Source organism: Coenobita brevimanus, chromosome 67 (assembly GCF_032717465.1).
Source record: "Coenobita brevimanus isolate Jiangsu-jjx chromosome 67, ASM3271746v2, whole genome shotgun sequence".
Lineage (NCBI taxonomy): Eukaryota > Metazoa > Arthropoda > Malacostraca > Decapoda > Coenobitidae > Coenobita > Coenobita brevimanus.
The window spans coordinates 9,681,246-9,704,697 of record NC_137020.1 but is presented as its reverse complement, the minus strand read 5'-3'; positions in this window follow the sequence as shown (position 1 = coordinate 9,704,697).

The following is a 23,452-nucleotide window of genomic DNA, read 5'->3' as shown; positions in this document are numbered from 1 at the left end:
ATGTGGATGTGGTTGAGATTAGGAGAAATACACTGAGGTGGTTCGGACATTTGGAGAGAATGGAGAATGAAAGACTGACTAAGAGGGTGTATGTAGGTGAGGTGGAGGGAGGGAGAGGGAGGGGTAGACCGAGGATGAGGTGGAGGGATGGAGTTGAGAGGTATATGAGGGAGGTGGGGGGTGAGTTAAGGGGAGGGTAATCAAATGGTGGGTTACAGAGCGACTTAGAGGCGTTTTGTCTGCGGCCACCCTTTGCGGGATTAGAGCGTCGGGCTATAGATAGATGGATACAAAGATAGATTGTATTGATAACATAAAAAAGGATATTGAGGTGTAACATGTAGAATAAGATGCTATGGAAGAAGTGTTATTGCCACTGGTTTAGAAACTTCAGTCTCTCCCTTGGCCTCCAACAGCATCCTACTCTTGGAGATCTTAGACTCTTCCCTTGGGCTCTGTGACTTACTGTTGGCATTGCACTGGTACGATATTTGGCATTGCACTGGTACAATATTTGGCATTGTACTGGTACGATATTTGGCATTGCACTGGTACAATATTTGGCATTGTACTGGTACGATATTTGGCATTGTACTGGTACGATATTTGGCATTGTTCATATTATACTGGTATGATATTTGACATTGTTGGCATTGCACTGGTATGATATTTGGTATTGTTGGCATTGCACTGGTATGATATTTGGCATTGTTGGCATTGCACTGGTATGGTATTTGGCATTGTACTGGTACGATATTTGGTACTGTTGGCATTGCAATGGTACGAATTTGGCACTGTTGGCATTGCACTGGTGAGATATTTGGCACTGTTGGCATTGCACTGGTGAGATATTTGGCATTGTTGGTATTGCACTGGTGAGATATTTGGCATTGTTGGCGTCGCACTGTTGAGATGTTTGGTATTTTTGGCCTCACATTGGTGAGACAATGGATGTTAAGTTTGTATTCTAGGTAACATTGGAGGCTTCATAGCACTTCTTCCTCAGCAGTTTATTTTGTGTATTACACCTCAATATTCCCATTATGTTGCAGTGTACTAGGGAGGAAGGAAGGAATAATCCCTCAAGCTAAACCTCGATAAATCATTAGCCCTGCTAGGGTGACGGAACAGCACCACCCTTCCCAGCAAGGCAGCTTCCCAAGCAGAGCATGAGCACTCAACCTTGCAGTCTAGAATCAAGCACTCTACCACTGAGCTACCCTGCTCCCTGTGTACTAGGAAGGGAACACACCATCCACTCACTTGATGTACCACAGCCAATAAGTGACTCTAAACTGAGTGATAAATGATTAACACATGACAACAATTTTCTGTGCCACATGGTAACCATATAATGAGACGTTGCATGGTGGTATAGCGGGTTAAGGCAGGCCATTGATGGGCCCCATGAGAATTTATATCTGAGAGATGTTGCGATTTGTTGCTCACATAATGCCACTGAGGCTGGCAGTAGTAGTATGTGAATGAGGCTGGTCACACTTCATTTGGGACTGGGTAGTGTAGCCCTGGGCCTTTATGCTACGAATAAGGCAAAAAAAGGCATGGGTGATAAATAAACATGAAAGAAAAGAAGCTAAAATAAAATAAAGAAGGCCATTTATATGAACTTCCAATAATTATTTACTAATGCAACCTGCTGTCTTCAGTCACATGGTGGGGAGGGATGCCTTCATGTGGTGGCACTGACATAAGAGTGACTCCTCTGCCTAGTTATACAGATGTCCCTTAACTCCCTTCCTTTCCCTCTACAAGGGGATGGTGAACTGCAAAATGAGGCCAACTTCAACCTGCAGTCCACTGGGATCACATGTAGATGAGCTCTGGGTTGCAACTGCTACTACTACAAATACCACAAGATGTTGCTTGGAGGCAAAAGCTTCACAGATTGACGCCTCGAGCCTGATAAGGTTGTCTGAAGTGCACCGTAATTTACGGAAACCACTCTGCGACAGAGAGAGAAAGCAACCCTTCTCCAGAAACCACATAAGCCTGACATTGACCATCTTTTTGAACAGCTTGCACACACATGATGTTAAAGTGATAGGGCGATAGTTGGAGATTTGGGAATGGTCTTTACCAGGCTTGGGAAAGGGGAGGACAATACCCAACTTCCAACACCTCGGAATAGAGCCCTCACTCCAAACCCTGTTAAAAAGGTCCAATAAAAACTGAAGTGAATCAGTCGGAAGATGACGCAGCATAGCGTATGGAATATCGTCAGGCCCAGGAGCAGTGTCACAACACTCTGAAAGGGCAGCACGCAGCTCAGGGAGGCTGAAATCTAAATTATACGGCTCCCTGCCACGAGAGCGAAAGTCAAGACCCACCCTCTCCTGATTCCTACGAAAGGTAGCAAATGGCTGAGAAGGATCCTTTGTGGAGACAGCGTAACAATGATTTGCAAAAGCAGAGGCTACTGCATCTGGTGCATACACAAGTTCTCCGTGAAGGCGCAACACCGGAGGGGAAGGGGGCGAGAACCTACCAGAAATCTTGCGCACCTTTTTCCACACCATAGACATTGAAGTTGAAGATGTAATTGTAGAAACATACGACGTCCACGACTTACGGCGAGCATAGTTAATGACCCACCTATAGTGAACACGTGCTTTGCGAAACTGTATTTTTAGAAAAACAACATTACGACTGGCAAAATACTGACGAGCAGCTGCTTTGTAAGTTCCCTTTGCTATGGAGCAGCCATCATTCCATCATGACACAGGTCTCTGGGAAAAAACACCAGAAGTCTGTGGGATAGAATGAACCCCTGCTGAGAAAATGGTCTTAGTAAAATAACATTTGGCATCATTGGTAGTTGAAAAATCAATAACCCTGTTGGCAAATACACATAATTCCTCAAAGAGAGACCAATCAGCCCTGTCCAGACACCAGCGTGGCAGACGGGCTACAGGAACAGAGCAAGTAGGCTGGACCACTACAGGATAATGGTCACTACCATGTAGATCATCCAAAACCTCCCAAGAAAAATCAAGGGCACAGTCAGAGGAGGAGATGGTAAAGTCAGTGACAGAATACGTGCCAGTTTGAACATGAAAATGGGTCGGCCTTCCATCATTTAGGACAACCAAATCTAAATCCCCAACCAAAGAGGCAAGAAGATCACTCCGGGGATTTGAAAGTGAGTCACCCCACAAAGGATGGCGGCCATTAAGGTCACCAAGGAGTAGGAAAGGGGGTGAAAGTTGGCTGATAAGGGTTTCTAGATCAGCATGTGTAACAGGAATGGAAGGTGGAAGTTACAGACAACAGATGGTATAGCACCTCCCAACGTCCATCTGTACTGATAGAACTTGAAAGGGGGACTGAATCTCAAAGGAAATAAAGGGGACATCAGAACGGCACAAAATTGCACAGCCACCGCTGTGACCACCAGGAGGAGATGCGTGGAAGGCCTCATACCCCCTAAAGGAAGGGAATTGTCTGTCCCCCACCACTGTCTCCTGAAGACACACACATAACGGGTTCAGAGCAGAGAGTAATAACTGCAGTTCCTCTCAATTTGCCATGGCACCTCTAGAGTTCCACTGAAGACAAATTGGTGCCGATTTAGCCATAGTGATTAGTATTATATATTACGAACTTATAAACACCAAAGCTATGTAGCAACCTCGTTGGGAAGGGAGTGAAAGCCCTTCTTCCTAGGCGTGGAGCTCTGCCTCACCAACCAAGAAGACAATGAAGATTTAGTGTTTCTATGGGTGGAAGTACCCTTACCCCGAGACACGTCCCGCCCATCGCCAGAATGAGTCCGAAGCACAGAGACTTTCTTGGAAGACCCACGTGCCCCGTCCGCACACCCATGTGAGGGTTCAGCTGGCACCTTGGGGCCAACCAAAACGACCAAAGGTTGGCCGCTGGGTGACGGATCAGAGGGAGCAAGCGACTGAGCTCTTTGAGTATCTAAAAACCCAGGCCCCACCACACCTGAGCAATAGGCAGGGACGAGAATCCTAGAAGGGCCGTCATGGACACCCACAGACTTAGACGCCACCACTGGCTGGGTTGTCAAGCGAAGAGCCCCCTCAGAATCCTCGTGCGGTACATAAGTTTGAACCTTAGAAGGAGGGGAGTCACCCCAAAACTTCTCACTCCTCACTCGTTTGAGGGTGTCCCCAAAAGGACACCTCGTGATGCGAAAGTTTGCTCCCACCAGTGCAAAGACCCCCTTCCCCAACACCCCCCCAGCCCAGACAACCAACCAACCAACTCTGGACAGCACCGAGGCGATCCCTCTGGAGGGCGGCACCGATGACCCATACAGGTAACCTACGTTTCGGGCAGCGCTTAGTCAGACCCCTCACCCACAACCCTACTCGCATGGGGGATGTTGCTACATCCACGGGCAGGCTTGTGGGATCACAGGGGCACACAAGCCCCCCCACCACAACAAGGTGGCAGTCCACGGGGGGGGGGTGTACAGGAAACCATTTGGCTTGTCACTCACTGTAGAGTCACCCATAGACAGAAGGAAGATGCAAAAATGAAGGAATGAAAGACAGAAGAGAGAATGTAAAGTCACCCATAGGCAGAAGTACGAGGAAAGAATGAAGGAAAGAAAGAAGATGGATGGAAAGAAGTATGGAGGAGAGGACAGGGCAGACATCCGGGAGCAGCACTACATTAAATGCATAATAATCAAATTGAAGAAATCAGAGGGCAGAATATAAAAATTTGAGACACATGGCAATTTTGGAGTTTCTCCATGGAACACATCATTTTTATGCACTGCTCTGTGAAGGAATACAGAAGGCTTCCTTGGTAAAATAATTCATTGTGTAACCTCCATTTTCTAAGTTTATAGAGTTTGACAAATTCAGAGTTACTCCACACAGCTCAAATGTTGTATAAAGTACTGTTAATACCCTTCAGTTCATTAATGTAATTCTGATTTTATTATTGCTTTCTCAATCTAACTCCTCAAAGTTCAAAAAAATCTCTACAGCTGAATAAAATCCGAAGAATAAAATACGTCATCGGATTCACGGGGTTAAAAATGGCAGGCACGGACACACAAAATAAGCTGCTGGAGAATATCTTAACCCAACGATCCTAATGATATACAGGTTACCATATTCTTCCTAACTTCAAAATTATCTACAGTAGTTTATAGCTTAGGAGAGACTTTACAACTTGAAAGGATTAAATGTAGTCTTCATTAACCCTTTATTACATCCATTTTACTTTATTCTTGGTACCATCAGTTTTCAGTTTAGGAGAAACTTTTCATAAATGATGGGGTTAGAAACAGCCTTCATTAACCTTTCAATATAATGCATTTACTCAAACTGCCTTTATCCGAGAGGCCTCTTCCAAGTTAGATAAAACTGTCTAGTAACAACAGTTGTTGCTATTGAGTAACCCTAATCTGTCTGGCTGAACAGACCCATCAACCGCAGGCAAGCAACTGCCTCTGCAGGGCAGTCCTGTGCAGTGAACTGATGTTATGCGGCAGACATCACCTCACTGTGGTAAGGTGCATGGAAGAGTGTGAAGGTTTGGTTCCCTGACGGACACCTCTTTCGCATCTCTCCACGCAGTTAACAGGAGCACCATACATACCGTAGTAGGCATCACATCACCCCAGCATGAATAAACTAAACAGGATGTACGTGAATTCAAATGATTAATATATGCACTTTATCAAGAAAGCTTCCTTACCAAGTGACTGCTGATGTTTTTCGTTTAAAGTTCCTTTTTTTTTTTTTTTTTTTTATGGCATATGCATACCGAATGTTCCTGAAAAGTTACTGGAAAATATAATCATATATTTTGTTCGCTAGAAAATACCCTCATTCTGTATTAAAATTCAGTATTGGGTATCATTCTTTCACTTTTAAGAACTATGTCACTATGAATGTTGAAGAAGGATCCTGACTCCGACTCCAGCCGAAAGTATCTGACTCCACACTCATGACTCTGACTTCACACCCCTGAGAGACAGACTTTTACTAAGCAGCGACAAGTTTGAGCCATACTACATCTCATGACTATTCTGACAGAGCTTCAACGATCTACAATCAACCTCCCCATCTCTCTACATGTACCTATGGCTACACTCATCGTGAGGTGTATGGTGGTTTTGTGGACTTGGAAAAAGTTTTTATATAAGTCCTGCGGGAAGCAGTACCGTAAATTGGGAACTAAAGAAAGGAGTGTTGGCTTGGTGCTCAACATATGAGTCAGGAAATAATACTAGCCAGATTGACTATTTCCTGGTCGCGAAGGCTGAAGGGAAGTTAGTGAAGAACGTTAAAGTTATAGGGAGGATAGAGTGTGTGGAGCAACACAAATTACTGTTATGTGACACAGTATCATACTAAAGTGGTGGTCGCGAAGAAAGAGACTGATGCAGCCATAAGGAAAATATGGAAGCTGAAAAACCAAGGAGATGCCTTCTACAGTGAGATGAGTAGAGTGATTGTTGAACAGGGAGCTGTAGACAGACGTGTTAATGATCTGTACAGAGCTTTCAAGAACAACTTGTCAAGAGTGTGGAAGGGAGGGGGTCCACCAAGACACAAGGTAACATGACTGTCGGATGACGGTGTAGAAGCCACAGTTATGAAGAAAACTTTTGCAGGAATGGAACAGGATTAATAAAAGAGAATACCTGTTTTTTTTTTTTTTTTATGTGTCCGACTCTGGGCATAGGCTTCACAGCCTGCTCCCAAGGCCCAGTAGTCCTCCTACATACCCTACACCTCTACATGTCACCTATGCTGTAAAGCATGGGGCCTGAAAGGATATATAGAGGGCAAAATCTGAACTTCAGAGACTTTCAATGGATACCTTAATTGTGCTAAAAGGAAGAATGTGGTATCTATGGTGGAAAATCAGATGAAGAGAGAAAACAGCAGTATCACAGATCAGTAGTGTGCAAAGAATGATGAAGTAAAGGTAGGGGTGGACAGTGAGGTTATTCAAGGTGCTTGGAAAGAACATAATAATCAGTTCCTGAATGACAAGCTGTTGCCTCAGCTGACATTGAAATGGCTTTCACTCTGTGCTAAGGGGTCCTTGTATGCAGCATGTGTTAGGAATATAATGCTGTATAGTTGTGAGACCTGGATAGTAAAGAAAGGGGATACTCATAGAGTAGGCTCAACTGTACACAAATGATAACGATGTGATGGATGTGTTATGTGTCCTTCAATGAGAGGTCTTGGGGGTTAGGACTGTGCCTGAAGAGAAGAGAGGAAGGATGGGATTCAAATATTGTATATTGGTGGTGTGATGAGAAGGGGAAGACGAAGATGGTTTGAGGATGTTGAGAGGATGGAAGATGTCAACCGCGTGCAGAGGATGGGATGTGTGAAAGTCAGTGGTAGGGTTGTGGGAGGCAGACCCAAAAAGACCTGAGACAAGGTCACGGCGTGTGACCTCAGGGATAAGGGACTGAATGGGGAGGTTGGCAGAGACAGAGCAGTATGGAGCACTTCCATTAAGTGACAAAAGCCAATGCTCGAAAGTATATATCAGAATCTTGATAAATGTAACAAAACAAAACATGTTGGCAAGGTCTCCCTGTCTTAAAAGAGTTATTAGAGTCAAAAGAACAAACAATAACAAGTTTAAGATGAAGATCAGGGTCAGAACTGAGGCAACTTATGTTCATAATAGTTATAAACGGAAGCTGTGGCTAATGAGTCAAAGTTCTATAGAAGGGGTCAAACTTAAATATAACCCAATTAGTGTAAGTTAATACAAAAGAAAAATAATCAATGTCCTTTCCAGAATACTGTACAAGTTAGAAAATCACACACTGTAATCCAACAAAAAAATATCAGTCCTTTAAAGAATGGTACTGAGAAAAACAAAATAAACAAGACAGTCCTTTAAATAATAGCACTGAGAAAAAACTAAACAGTCCTTTAAGGAACAGCACTGAGAAAAACAAAATAAACAAGACAGTCCTTTAGGGAACAACACCGAGAAAAACAAAATAAACAAGACCGTCCTTTAAGGAACAGCACTTAGAAAAACAAAATAATCCAGACAGTTCTTTAAGGAATGCTGAACAAAACAATTTCTGCATAGGTGACAAGGGAAGTGTTAGAGGCACGAACAGCGAGGAGTCAGAGGTTACCATCAGGGTATATCAGGGGTCAGTCCTGCTTTGTGTCTACTTGTGCAATATCACGCGCTACAGATCGGCAAAAAAAAAAGCTTGGCCAAGTACACACAGGTCAGCTGACCAACCAAAACATTCAAGATGGCAGAGGATGCTGCACAAGCACTGACTGAAGAAGTTTATCTGATAAAGTGGTTATGCTTAAGTGTGAATAAAACTCCAATTTAACACATTAAACATTTCTGTATGCGTGATGATGATGATGGGAGGCCTCATACTTCATCTCAGCTTGGCCACAGGTGCTTCGTCACTAACCCGCTCATAGCGGTTTTACAAACAAACCAATAAACTAGTCACTATACCCAAGGAATCTTTAATGTTTCTGTTATGCTAGGTGTTTTTAGGTCGATTTCTCATTCCAAAGACACTTGCAACTGAACCGGGGTTCTCTTTCCAGACCGGAACTAGAATACACTTTGAGAGGAACAGGGCATAAAAACTCGGGGCAACCAACCTTACACTTATATTATCTCAAATTCACACAGCACTGAATACAATGTAAATACAAATTAGACACTACACTATACACGTACAAATGCACTGTCTGGACTGGAGGACTCTGTCAGGGCTGCCGAGACCCCAGGCTGTTTATAGGTGTCTGCCAGGTGTGGGAGGGGTCCCATCAGGTGTGCCTTCCCTTTGAGGGCACAGGACTATTGTCAATGACCGTGTCGTCTGGGATGGGTTGCTGGGTGGTGTGGTGAGGGGCCCATTCCTAGTGGGGCCTCGGTGGGGAGATCGGTCCTAAGGACTGGGACCGAATAGGAAGAGTAGGCAAGCTTGTCTGCGCCCACTCGGGAGGAGGTCGTCGTGCAATGGGGCTGGGGACGTCACGCCCTGGGGTTCTGGGGGCGCCTCTGTGAGTCCAAGGACTGCAGTCTCTCAGGTCGGGTCGCTGTCAGGAGTGATCTGCCATGTCCTCTCCTCTGGAAGTCCGAAAGCGGGTGGTCTCGCCCGGTTGTCGGCTGTACTGGTAAAACCCCAGGGGTCATGATGGGGCCTTGCCAGACCTCCTCCAGGCATAGCTCCTGGGGACTACCTCTGTGAGTAGAAAGGGAGGGGCATCCCGCTTGGCCGCAGGACAGGTGGGCTAAGCAAGAGACGTTCTCCGGAGGGGAAGTCATGGGGGGGAGAGACAGGCAGTGCCTGTGCTCTCCCTGGCATGGCTGGTGGCCGTTGCTGAGGTCCCGAGGGCAGCAGGGGAGGGCAGCTAGTGGCCGTCCCACTCCTGCCGGTGCGGCTAATGGCCGTCACCGGGGCCCGACTTTCGGGCAGGACTGAGAGTGAGATGCGGCTAGTGGCCATCACCAGAGACCTATTGGGTGAGGTGGAGCTCCTGGCTGTCACTTGTCCCCTGATGTGGCTAGTGGCTGTTACCAGGGCCTCATTCCCCAAGTGGACTGTGGGCTGGGTGTGGCTAGTGACCGTCACTCGCTCACGGGTGCAGCTAGTAGCCGTCATCGAGGTACTGAGGAGAGGAGATGGCAGACAAAGTGAGACTAGTGGCCATCACCTGCCTGCTGGTGCGGCTAGTGGCCGTCACCAAGGTCCAACTCCCAAAGGCACCTACAGAAGGAGAGTGGGGGGTGACAGTCTCTCCCCTAGAGCGGCTAGTGGCCGTCCCTGGTTTCTTGCAGGAGGGGATGCAGCTACAGAGCAGCTAGTGGTCGTCTCTTGCCTAGTGCGGATAGTTGCCGTCTCTTGGGTGCTGTCTTGGACAAAGATATCAGCCCTACCCCGAACCTGGAGAAGCCTGGTCCAGCTGGAGAGTAGTGCACCAGCACTGTGTAATTCTCGTCAGGTCTGTTGAGGGGAAAAAGGGCGCAAGGTAGTAGGGGACATAGGCCCATACTGCCTGGGTATTGTGCGCACCCTCAGAGCCTCTCCGTGGTCCAGGGGTGTCGCAATGTCCCTGTGGTGTCTTGTCGTGGTGGGCATTTCAGTTTCATTACTTAGCACAATGAATTTGAAGTTCAGCCTCCTCATAGGAGAGAAAAAAGGCCACAGTTGGAGCACATGTAGTATGGAGCTGAAGTGGTCGCCATCTTCTTTGTTTACAAATAGAGAAGGGTGCCAACCAATCCACCCCATTCTTATGCTATCTTCGCCTGGTGGGCAGAAAAACTTGCTTGCCGAGCAATTCTGTCTACCAGAAGAGTGCTCTGTGGCACGCCATGGTGCTCAGCCAAGTAGAAACAGGGCTGCAGGGTGGACCAATTGTTGTTCATAATGATTATAAATAGATGCTGTGGCTGGTGAGTCATTATCATAAGGAAGGGGTCAGGGTTAAATAAAACCCAAGTTGTGTAAAGTGAATATAAAAGAACAATAATATAAGTCCTTTAATGTATACAAGTAAGAGAAGCTGACACAATAAAATAGCAAAAATAACCAGAGACAATGAAAGAACAGCATTGAGAAAAACAAATTAAACAATACAGTCCTTAAGGAGCATTGAAATCAAAAATGAACTCAAAAAGAGGTCAAGACCAAAAACACACACACAAACAAAAAAAACACCAAACTTATTCAAGATTCCTCATCCTCATCACGTAATACTCTATATTCTGACAAGATCACACCTTCCTCGGTAACCAAGTCCCTGGCATAATTCATAATTACACTTAGGCCAAAGATTGAATGCCGAAAGTCTTTTACCACCTGAACATAACACATACTGGTATGATCGCCAAGCCTAACAGGAACTGAACCAACACTTTCCTTATATATTTTTGTATAACCCCACGCTACTGACTGAAGGAGGGGGGTTTCCAACCGTCTGAGTTTGATACCACACTTTTTGGCATCACGTGGCCGCATTTCTACTCCGGCAGTACCAGTATCTAACAGCCCGTCCACCTCAACTCCACTGATGCTAAACTGTAGTTTTTAGCAAAGCCAATTTTGGTAATGACATGGCATGCTCAAAAAGTACATGCATACTATCATCCTCCGGATAGTTTTTAAGCTGACACTTATAATTTATCAGTGTATCCATACACAGTAATGGGGCATCAATATTGTCGTCACTTATAACAATGTAAGGAAAAATAGTCATGTTTTGTGCCTCATTCTCGGTCTCCACCACCACCTCTGTGTTGCCCAGGCCACCAAGTACCCACACCTAGGACTCCAATCCAGGTACTGGCTTTAATTTACTTTCACAATACAAACCGCATTCTTTTGCACATGAAATGGGCAACACACTGCATGGAGAGCCAGTATCAAGTAGTGTCCAATACCACCTATCATTAAATTTGACCATAACATGGGGGTAACCATAACATGGCATGTGTTCCTCACCGAAAGACAACTTTATCCTCGGCATTTTGCCAAAATGAAAGTTAAAACAAACGCTGTAGTAACAAAACACTTATTTATCGACTGAAACAATGAAGTTCTGGGCAGAAAACAAGTAATACGCTTAAGACTTACACGTGAGATGAAGCAACCGTCTCACCACCTTGCAGACGACACAACAACTGAGGCCGATGGCTTTTTTTTTTTTTTTTTTTTTTTCCGGCCTATCAACCATTGGGGCCGAAGCCCCTGGTTATTAAGGCCATGTATCTATACATATACATATATATATATATATACATATATATATATATATATATATATATATATATATATATATATATATATATATATATATATATATATATATATATATATATATATATATATATATATATATATATACATACAAACATACATATATACATACACACACACACACACACACACACACACACACACACTTCCATGCATACATACAGACACACTTTCATGCAAACGTACATATATATATAATAATTTTAATCTTATTTATTTATTTTGTTTGTATTTTTATTTTTTTATTTTTTTCTTGGTTTTATATTTTTTATACCTTATATTATAAAGAAAAACTAATCTAAAGACCCTAAAACTAATCACCTAACAGACAAATCGCTAACCTATACTAAATCCTACAGAGACAAATAGCTAAACCTACACTAATGGTAAAAATACCTCGACTAACAGAACACCATCGACTGCAGATATGTAATGCCTTTCTACATTACATACCTGCACTCATCACCTGGTGACTGTCAGTCGAGGCACAACCTAATATAGGGGACATCAGTATATGAAAGGGAACCAGACGAGTCAGGAACATTTCCATATACGTCAGCTGTCGTCCTTAATTAGAATAACTTAAGCAAGATAATATAATGTATTTACATAATTTGTACAAAAAGTGAAGAACCTCGCCCAGCAGACCACCATCGACTGCAAGTGCCCAATACCTTCCTATATTGGACACTTGCACTCATCAGCTGGTGACTGTCAGGCGAGGAACTTGGCTTAATGTAGGGGACATCTATATTAGAAATAGATCGGTGGGAGGAGGAACTATTTAAAATATATCAACTGTCAACCCTAATTAATATTACAATATATACATATTTACTGTTCATAAAAACCATAACCACGCAGTAAAAAAGTCACATCACTCTGATCAATCCGGTCTCTCTCAAGAAAGCCATCAATTTATCAGTCATAACAATGTCCCCATCACCCAGGATGGTGGAAAGGGTGAAGGGGACGTCTACGGCGCCGCAGTAATTTATAAGTGAAGCACGTTCACGAATAAATCGCCGACAGCACAGGATGATATGACTAATAGATAACACCGCATTACAGATGTCACAGTGCGGTGAGAAGCGTCTTTCCATATATGGTTTTATGTGGGTTAAAATGGTGGCATTAAGCCATAACCGTGCCAACACTTTTTCTTCTAGGCGACTGGGACGGTTGGCAGTGTCCCAGTCGCCCAGGTACGGCTTACAAGTTGGAATATTTAGTCTGGTCCACTGACCTTGCCACAGAAGATTTATTGATTTCTTTCCGAGAGATAGACTCGACCGTAGATCACGAGGAACGTCCCAAGTCTCCTCGAGCTCTACAGCCGACTTTGCAAGTAAGTCAGCCTGCTCATTGCCGTAGATACGACAATGACCAGGCACCCAGATCAGCGTGAATGACTTGTTGCATGAATGCAACTTATTAACGATGCGGCCCTGGATCTCAAGAGAGTCCGTAGTGCAAGATGCAATCGCCTGAAGGGCTGATTTTGAATCTGAAAATATGACAAATGAGTCATGCCTAGAATTGAGAGCATAGTCTATGGCTTTGTCAATAGCAAAAAGTTCTGAAGTAAACACATGTATGAGTCGGCAACTGATACCTGAGGGCACATTCAGTCGACCACACACTTGCACCCACACATTCACTCGACTTGGAGCCGTCGGTGTACAATTGATGGGACCCCAAGTGACGAACAATGATGTTACGAAACAAGTGGTGGACCTCCGCCTCCGGCGCCTTGGCCTTTGGTGCTGGGAGCCATGTAACATCGACTGTAAAGCCGGGTGGCTCCCAAGGCGCTGTATTTTTAAGCACCAACTTGTCACAGTCACTGGGGTCCACATCAAGCTCCTGAGTCAGTAAGTGGAGGCGAGCGGCAAGTGGCCGACGCACCCCCCGCAGAAGGTGGTGGTATTGACGCAGGGGGGTACAGGCCACATTGCCGATATCACTTTTCCTTAGCGTCCTTATACCGTAGGACAAGGCCAGGTGGTCACGGAGAATACGGAGGGGAGGCACATTCGCCTCCACTTCCATACGAGTCACACGGGTACACCGGACGGCTCCGAGACACATTCGCAAACATTTATTCTGTAACACATCCAATCCTTTCAGAGTGGCATCGAATGCCGAGCCATACACCTGTGCGCCATAGTCTAGCTTCGATCGAATAAGGGACTTATACACCATTAATAAATATTTTCTGTCAGCACCCCAGGTAGTACCCGCTAGGTACTTGAGGACATTTAACGGTTTATCACAACGAGCGAGCAAAGTATTAACGTGAAGTTTAAAATTCATTCTACGATCAAAATGTATTCCTAAAAATTTACAGAATTTTGAAAAGGTACCGCCTGATTATCCAAAGTTAAGCACAAATTAGGTACGTTACTATTAGTGAAAACTATAGCGGCACACTTACGTACGGAAAACTTAAATCCCCACTGCAAGGCCCATTGGTGGACGGAGTCAAGGGCTGCTTGAATCCGCCCAGCCGAAAATTGTGCATTACCAGAAGAGTGCCATATTGCACAATCGCCAGCGTAGAGCGAGTATTTAAGATTCCTCGGGATGGGAGCTGATGACAGAATATCATTGATCATAATACTAAATAAAGTAGGACTAAGCACACTTCCCTGTGGCACCCCGTTTTCCTGGATAAATATATCCGATATTATGTTACAAGGCAATTTGACAGAGAAAGTTCTGTCCCTTAAGAAATTTGAAATAAAAACAGGTAAATTTCCTCTTAAACCATAAGCACAGAGCTTCATTAGTATACCGTGTCGCCAGGTCATGTCATAGGCTTTATGGATGTCCAAGAACACCCCTATCATGAATTCTTTATTGGCAAATGCCTCTGCAATACAATGCTCCAAATTCATTAAATGATCTAGTGAACTTCTGTATTTACGGAAGCCACATTGTTGATCATTTAACAAATTCTTCGACTCTAAAACAAAAAGAAGCCTATTGTTAACCATACGTTCCATGACCTTACATAGACAAGAAGTCAACACAATAGGACGAAATGAAGTGGGATTCATAAGACGACCAGCCTCTTTGGGTATCGGTATGACGTGTGCAAAGTGCCATGAGTTTGGGAACGTTCGAGACGCCTAAATCTCATTGTACAATGCTAACATCTTAATCAGGTTGTCCTGATTAAGATGCTGGATCATACCGTACATGATGGTGTCTGGTCCAGGGCTGGTGTCTTTACAGGATTTAAGGGCAAGGAGCAGTTCATCTAGCATAAACTCTTGGTTGTACGGGGAGTTTACGTCTTCTGTGGCAAAGTCTAGTATCTGTAGCTCAGCCGTGCGTTTATGATGTTGGAAACGCGGGTCATAATTGGCTGAGCTACTTACGTGAGAAAAACTCCTGGCGAGGATGTTAGCAACGTCCACGGGCTCGTCATAGATGTTATTATTGACTTGCAAGGTGGTGATTGGGAAATATGGGCCTTTATTATTTAATATTCTTATGGTGGACCAGACTTTACGTAATGGTGTTGTACGAGTCACCGTGGACACAAAGGACCGCCAGGAGTCACGTTTGGCCCTTCTTATTATTCTCCTTGCCTCAGCCCGTGCCTGTTTGTATGCAATAAAATTTTCCTCAGTGGGCTGACTATCAAAAATCCTGTATCTCCTATTGCATTTTCTTAATGCTTGTCGGCAATCCGGCGTCCACCAATGTGCTCTATGCTTTGCATGAACTGTAGAAGTCTTGGGAATAGCAGCCTCAGCTGCGTGTAATATGGATTGGGTTATATTTTCGACCTTAACATCTATGGTCTCCCCAGATATATCTAAATTGGCGATCCTTGAAAAGGATCCCCAATCTGCTTTCTTATAGTTAAATTTTGGAGGTGGAGGGTCCGAAACGATGTCGTGTGTATAAGAAAGACAGACGGGTAAATGATCACGTCCCAAGGAGTCCTTATAAGGATTCCATAAAATATCTTGATGTATACCAGGGGAGGCCAAAGATAAGTCAATGGCCGAAAAGTTACCAGTACGATCATCTACACGAGTCGCTCTACCATCGTTCAGAAGACAGAGGTTGGACTGTAGTATTAGGTCGGCTACTTGCTCCCCACGACCATCAATCCTCAAGCTACCCCATTGATAGTGATGGGCGTTAAAATCGCCCAACACTAACTTATTCCCAGGGAGATGTTCCACTAGTGAATTTAAAGCATCACTATTAATGGGGCCATGTGGAGGACAGTACAGAGAGCAAATAGACAGATACGTGTTATTAAATTTTACTCTGCACGCGACCACTTCCAGAGTAGAATTTAGAATCACTTCCGTTTGTGGGTGTGATTTGTGTGTGTAAATGGCAACTCCGTGACCTTCATATCTTCTATACGAGTGGTAGAGTCTGAACTGTGGAGGATCAGGATGATCCTCCAGGCGCGTCTCCTGTAAACAAACAACTTCTGGCCTGTGTAGTGAAAGCAAGATAGCTATATTATGTAACTTATTCCCAATACCTCTACAATTCCACTGTAGTATAGTGAATGCGGCGGTTTAAGATTTTCGAGGGTGGCCAGTGTGCTTAGTCTTTTTATGCCCCCCGCGACCAGGCGAGTGGCTACCGGGGGACCTATCCCGGTGCTTGTTTGTGGAGATCTCCATAGTCTCATCAATAATGAGGCTCCCAGATTCCATCGAGGAAGAGCTATTCTTTCTCTCCCTCGCCGGACCAGGAGCGGGAAGGACATGAGGACGTGACTGTTTAGTGAGGGTGGTTAAGTTAATCTTGTCAGACTTGTCGGGCTTCGATATTGGCCACACTAACTGCGAAGGAGCAGCGGCAGCCTGGGAGTATGAAGTGGCAACAGGGATGTCCGTCAGAGAGTTGGATCGTACAGGAGGCTTAGACTGAGAGGTAGGGCGTGGGGCATGAGGAGCGAATGTTAGGTCAGTCTGTGTTTCAACGGTGCACATCACGGGACAGGACACAACCGCCAATGCATAGGAGACATTAGGCTTGGGAGTTGCATGCAACTCCTTCACTTTCTTCCTTGCATCGTAAAAGGAAATGCCCTCGGTTGCCTTCACTGTGCAGACCTCTTTCTCCTCCTTCCACTTGGGGCAAGCCCTCGAGGAAGTGGAGTGAGCATCCTTGCAGTGAAAGCAGCACTCCGTCTCAGATGTACAGTGTTCAGCAGAATGTCCCACATTCGCGCACCTACCACACACTGGCTGGGAAGCCCTACAAGCCCTTTCATGATGCCCATAAATCTGGCATTTTAAGCAACGCAAGGGGTTCGGGATATATGGTCTGACGTTAAGAATTTCATATCCAATTCTGATGTTGGAAGGTAAAGCAACTTTGCCGAACGTTAGGACAACTGTGGCAGTCTTCGTCTTCCTGCCTTCCGAGAATCTAGTTATGAAACGTGCCTCTATAACATCCTGCTGTGCAAGTTCCTGTACGATCTCTTCCTCCTCCATGACCACTAGATCTCTGCAGGTGATCACACCTTTGCAGGAATTCATGGAGTGAGGGATCGTGGACTGAACATCATAACAATGGAACTTGCTCAGTTTTAGCAAATCCTTTACCTGACTTGAGTTCCTAGTTTTAACGAAAAGATCTCCACTCGCAAGTTTTTTCACTTGTTCCACCTCACCTGCACACCCATCAATCACCTTCTTGATGATAAAGGGATTGAGGCTGGACAGGGGAGTGGGACCAACCGAGTGGATCTGTACAAACTCGGCGTTTCTATAATCGATGTCAAGACGGGTACGTGTCTGGGGCCGTTCAGTCTGGGGTAGTCAGTCCGTGAGACATTCGGGGGTCGGTCAGGACTACCTCCCCCCCTGAAGGGGGGGAGGCAGCAGTGGCGTCCGCCATAGTTACCACTTCCCCCGTGAGGGGGAGAAATTGCCCGGGGAACACACACCTAATCTGAGATTACCCTCTCAAACCACTCTCGGGAGTACGCGCCTGTGTGTAACTCACACCCCAGAGCGATCAGTGGGGGGTACACTCCAGAGGTGAGTAAGCAAAGGCGATCTCAGTAATTAGATATAGACACCTACTATATCTACTAAGGCCAGGGAGGAAAATTAGGTCTAGCTAACCTAACTTTATTGCAAAACGCCCTAGTGGCGAGAAAAAGAAAAAGCTAAGGCCGGTGAGGCAACCCTGCAGCTAGAGGAGAGATCAGCACACGTCCTTTCTCTCCGCAACCATCCATCCGTCCGGCCGATGGCATTTTCTTGTGGCTATAAAGGGCCAAACACAGACCACAGTCATACTAAAAACCGACCAGGCATAATACGCCCCCTTTAAATGTACACTATTGATAGGAAGGTTTGTATATCATTATTTTTCAAAGAATCACTAATATAACAGGCATTCCTTACTGTACATTATTATTTTACTCACCAGAGTGGACAAGCTGCAGTAGTAAAAACACCACAGCTCTATAAATGGAGGTATTATTCAGAGCACCGTGTAGTTTGTGTAACCGCCGCCAGGGGCCCAGGGCGGCGCTGATGTTGGCTATGCACTTATTTTGATATATTACAGATATTCTCAAGAAATTTTACAAGCAATATGGAAAGGAAATCAATTTACAAATACCATAGAGAAATTTAGCAATGGGCAAGAGGACAGTCCTGAAAGAAAGCGTATTGTATACAGTAGTTAACCCTTGAAACGTAAAGTTTTCTATGAAATATTGTATTTTCTTTAATTTCAAATTATGTCGCTTAAGCTATATTAGACTAGTACTTGCAGTATAACAATTAATATACTTATAAACTGCTTAATCTGTGAACTAATACGAAAATTTCAATATTAAATATATACATTTTTCTACTATCGAATGCGCCGGTGTACTGCCATTTTTGTTTACATTCTGAGGGAGTCAGAAGCAGGTATGTTAGAGTTAGTTTCGGAAGTTTGGACATAGTTGGAATATATTAGTGGTGTTAGCGACTGTTCCTACGGTTATCTAATATAACAAGGTTATAGTTATTTGGCCTAGAAAGTTATGAGCAAAACGATAAGTGAAAAAGGGGCTCGCTCTTTTAGCCCTTGTTTTCAGTATAAGTTTTCAGTTAGGTTCGTGTCTAACTTGACCCATAGTAACTGTGTGTTAACCTGCATTTTATGAATTTGAAATATAAAAATTCATACCATATTCTTAATAAAACTATTAATCTTAGATTATTCGTATGGAGTTAATCATATATATTTTTTCTTTTTAAAATGCCCGCCGTGCCCGCCGCAGGACCTCCCACCTCACCACCCCCCACACCACCACCGAGCCGCCACCCCGCCGCCACCCCGGGAGGACACACCGGTGAGGTTAGTGACCCCGGGCAAGAGGGTCATCGGGGCATCCCGGCCCTGAGCCCCTATTCCCCGCAAGTGCCCCAACCCCAGGCGTTCAGGGAAACTGAACTACTGTGCGGGCAGGGTAGTGATCGTCAGACCAGGGGTGGGACTGAAAAGAGGTCAGTCCCAGGTAACACCATATTGACGGTCTTGTTACACCCTCTAGGGCAGGAAGAGGCCCAAGGGCAGGAAGAGGCCCAAGGCTACGGCCAAAAGAGAGAAAGAGAGATAGACACAGGCTACGGCCTGACAGAGTGTGTAAAGGGGAAGGTGACCCCAGGCTCCGGCCTTAACACGCTGAGGAGAGAGAGTTGCCTGTGTGCATCCCTCTCCAGTTGTTCTTTGGCTACGGCCAGAATACGGTCCAGGGTAGAGAGACCCTGCTACCGTACGTGTAGCGCTACCCAATTACGGAAGCGGCGTCCCGGGGTCGGCCTCTTGCCGGAACGGACGGGTGAACCTGTTCATCCGTTAGTCGCTTTCCGTACGGGCAGACACTCAGTTTCGGCTGGGGCACGTACCAGGGTGGAGAATTCCCTGACGGTAGGATCTGTCCGTATTGGAGAGAGTGCGGCTCCTGAGCCCCTCACTCTGGCTTGTCTCCTACTGTGGGAGGAACACCACGTCAGCGGTACCTTGCCACGGTGAAAGGGCAACCTCGATCACCCTATAGGTGTCCCCCGCACGCCGGGCAAGTTCACGGCTTCAGCCAAAGTGCACAATAGGGGAAGTAGAGCCCTGACTCAGACCTATGGACACACTCAGGGAACCACGAAGAGCGTGAGTCCCCCTTTAGCCTCTTTCCCTTCGGGGAGCCCTTCGTCGCCATCCAGGCTTCTAGGCCAGGAGGAGGCACTAGAGTGGTGGCAAGGCCCGATAACGGACTTACCGCCCACACCCGGGAGTTCTTTAGCCCTGTCGGAGCCCTACAGGAGACGCTGCCACAGCCCAGCCCTGACGGCGCCTCTCCCCCTGAGCACCCGCAGTCCCAGGACGCCCAGGCCCTCCACCGCAGTCTACAACGACGGAGATCTAGGCTCCCTCACTCCCCGGAAGCAGAGGAAGCAGGCCCGACTACTCCGGCTGTCCGGCCCTAACCCCGAGGGCCCCCGATCAGGTCGAGGCCCCCAGACCACAGGGCCTCCCTGCACCCCACCAGTGCGGCCCTAGGAAGGAGCCGCCCCTCGGGTCGAGGCCCCAGACAAGGGAGCCTCCCTGACAGTAGGTACCAGTGACTTAATAACCCAGGAAACAAGGGTAAGACAGTGACAGTGACCCAGAATACAGTGACAGTGATCCAAAGCACAGTGACAGTGTTTTATAAAAGATATATTAAACAGTGGCATAACAGAAATTCGTGTAACCAGGGTACGAAGTGTAAAGTGTTAAAATAACTCAGTCCCCCCTGCATCAAGGAACCAGGGAGCTTTCTGTGGTACTAGAGGTAGGTGCGCGAGTGAGCCGAAAGGCAAGTGATGTGCCCTCGCGACTTGGTGACAGTGTCGAGTGTCGCCATCCGCACCCTACCTCTATTATAGTAATATCTCCGACACAGACTCCCAATCGCTGTGATCCAAAGTGAAACTCCCCCATTTATTATTATCTACAAGTAACATAATAATTAATTCAAACTAACAATCACAGTGAGGTAATATTCCATTCAAGTAACAGTAAAGAATATCCACGACTGCCCTGTGCCAAGTGTTAATATATATTGGATCAGTCTATGTAAACGAGTGTAATATTGTATCTCTGTTCTCCTATATACTAAATATCGTTGTAAGTATACTGTAATGAGTAGAACTTAAGCAATAGATGTGATACGGTATACTGTCTCTTTTTATGACCTGTACCTTTGTTAGTGCATTACATCCGGTCTAGTAAAAGGACCCCGTTCCAGTGCTCGTGTTTTTGCGACGAGAAGTCGCCTTAAAAACACAGCATTACACTTTTAAATAAAGGGACAGATAACTTCTAAGACATATTTGCATATCTTTTGTCAATATATGCGTGAAATTGTGATCTACAGAATTTTTTTCAAATCTCAAGAAATTTTATGGATGATTCTACAGATATTTTAGGGCCAGCACCTGGCAACACTGTAACACCATCCACACGTCTTTTGAAATCAGCCGATGAATTCGGAAAACATAGTGGCATGGCCTACTGCTTAGCTTATGTAAGCAACAGCGAAGCAGAAACAGCAAGCCAAGAACAGTGATCCAATTGCATTGCCATGGTGGCGGTGACGAGTGCAGGTGTTTCAATGTCCGGCCAGAGTTACACGCTCGCTGCAGAGATAGCCTTTCCATGTTATAGAGCTCAGTGCACTTCACCCACAACCACTGAGCAGTGACATTTAACAGTTTCCAACTTCCTATTTTTCGCATGGTATTTAAAAAAAAAAAAACTATATTATATATGAATTAAACTGATGTATGATTTCTCATATTATTTTAGCCATTTGTCGATAAGAGAAGCGCAAGTAAGTTCCAATTTACCACATTAGTTTAACAAAAAGGAAATTATTAGCACTGCCGACAATTTTAAATATAACTTGCAAACATTTTTACCTCACAGATTATCAAGTCCGTGTAATTATATAACAACTATATTCGAGTAATGTATTTGTTTATGATCATTTTAAAAATTTTCCATTACCAGTGATTTATACAAACGACTGGCAGTGGCTCGGCTTTAAACGTAGTAATGAAGCAAAATCTATTATTTTTCCTAATCTCTCCTGATTATTAGGTAAGTCCGCGATTAGCAACCCGGTAAATTAAGAGAGGAAATAATACATCTGTCTTGAAATATCTGAGAATGGATAACATCTATTTTATGCTGTTATTAAAACTCGATCTGAGTTTCATGGCAAATATTTGAATATCAGTCCTTGTAACTGGTGTTTATAGTCGATTTTCTTTCACCTAAGGGAACTGGGCCACTCAAACAGCATGAAATTCTGCTGTAATTCCATGACATTGGAGGAGCCTTAGCTGTGAAGTAGGAATGAGTCTTCATGGTTACCTGCAAAAAACCGTAACTCCATTTCATCATTAGTTGACGGCCAGGTACTGTCACGTCGGATTTGACTAATGACCAAGGAGTTTCATTCTGCCACATGCAGCTAAGTTACAATTTTTAGTCTTCAAGTTGTGAGTGGCCCAGTTCCGCCAGATGAAAACAAACCAACTATATTTGGCCATGTAATGAGCCGAAAGGGGTTAGGGATCTTTCTTTAACTTACTGTAGCAGGTGAATACTCTGTTTTAACGGCCTGAAATTGCCATCTCTCCATCTTGATTGCTGACACTTAACATTAGATTAACATTATGGTGCTAGTCAGGAAGAAAGGCTATGAAAACGATGTAGAGCTGTTGCATTGTCTTTCAGCCACTGAACAACGTAAACACACATACACACACACACACACACACACGAAGACTCTCTCTCAAGACATCATAGTGTACTGAATTAAGAGGCTAATAACAGTAATTAATCCGTACACGTATATATGTATTTTATCAATCTACCTATCTATCTAACTGGGTCTATTTATTTATATATTTATTTTTCAGTGGAATGACCCGCAGGCATGGGATATGTTTTCAAGATTTTGCGCAACTGTATTTTCATCCTCATCCTACTGCTTGTGATGGCAATCTGTGAGTTGGGTTTGGGTATTTGGTAAACAGCTGTTCCTTAGCGATTTATTCTGTACATAACACCTCAGTATTCTTTTAGGATCATCATCTGTGGTTTAATTTTTTATCCTTAAGCGCCAGTTCTAAAGGCATCCCGATAGTACTGCTGCTACTACTACTACTACTACTACTACTACTACTACTACTAATAATAATAATAATAATAATACAGTTCAAGTGGTGGGAGTTCGAAAACCTGGAGTCATATTCACAAAACTTCCTAGGACTATACTCGATTTTTTTCCAGCTGATGATCCACTTTCATGGATGCGGCTGCCTGTGCACTCCTGCTGCGTGATTGGTTGGTTTCAATTTCATACCTGAAGTATCATATTTACCAAAAATAATTGTACCTTATATTCCAATTCTCATAAATGCTGTTTGCATTGTCACTGTACTATACAAACAGACATGAAACGAGAATGTATTTGTGCTACACCGAAACGGACAATGAATTTGACGAAGTTAAATTTGAATTGAAATATTCAATGTTGCAAAAGGTGGAGTTGTTGCATCTCCCTATATTTTTTAAAAAATAAACGCATTTTTTTTTTTATGCGAGGAAGAA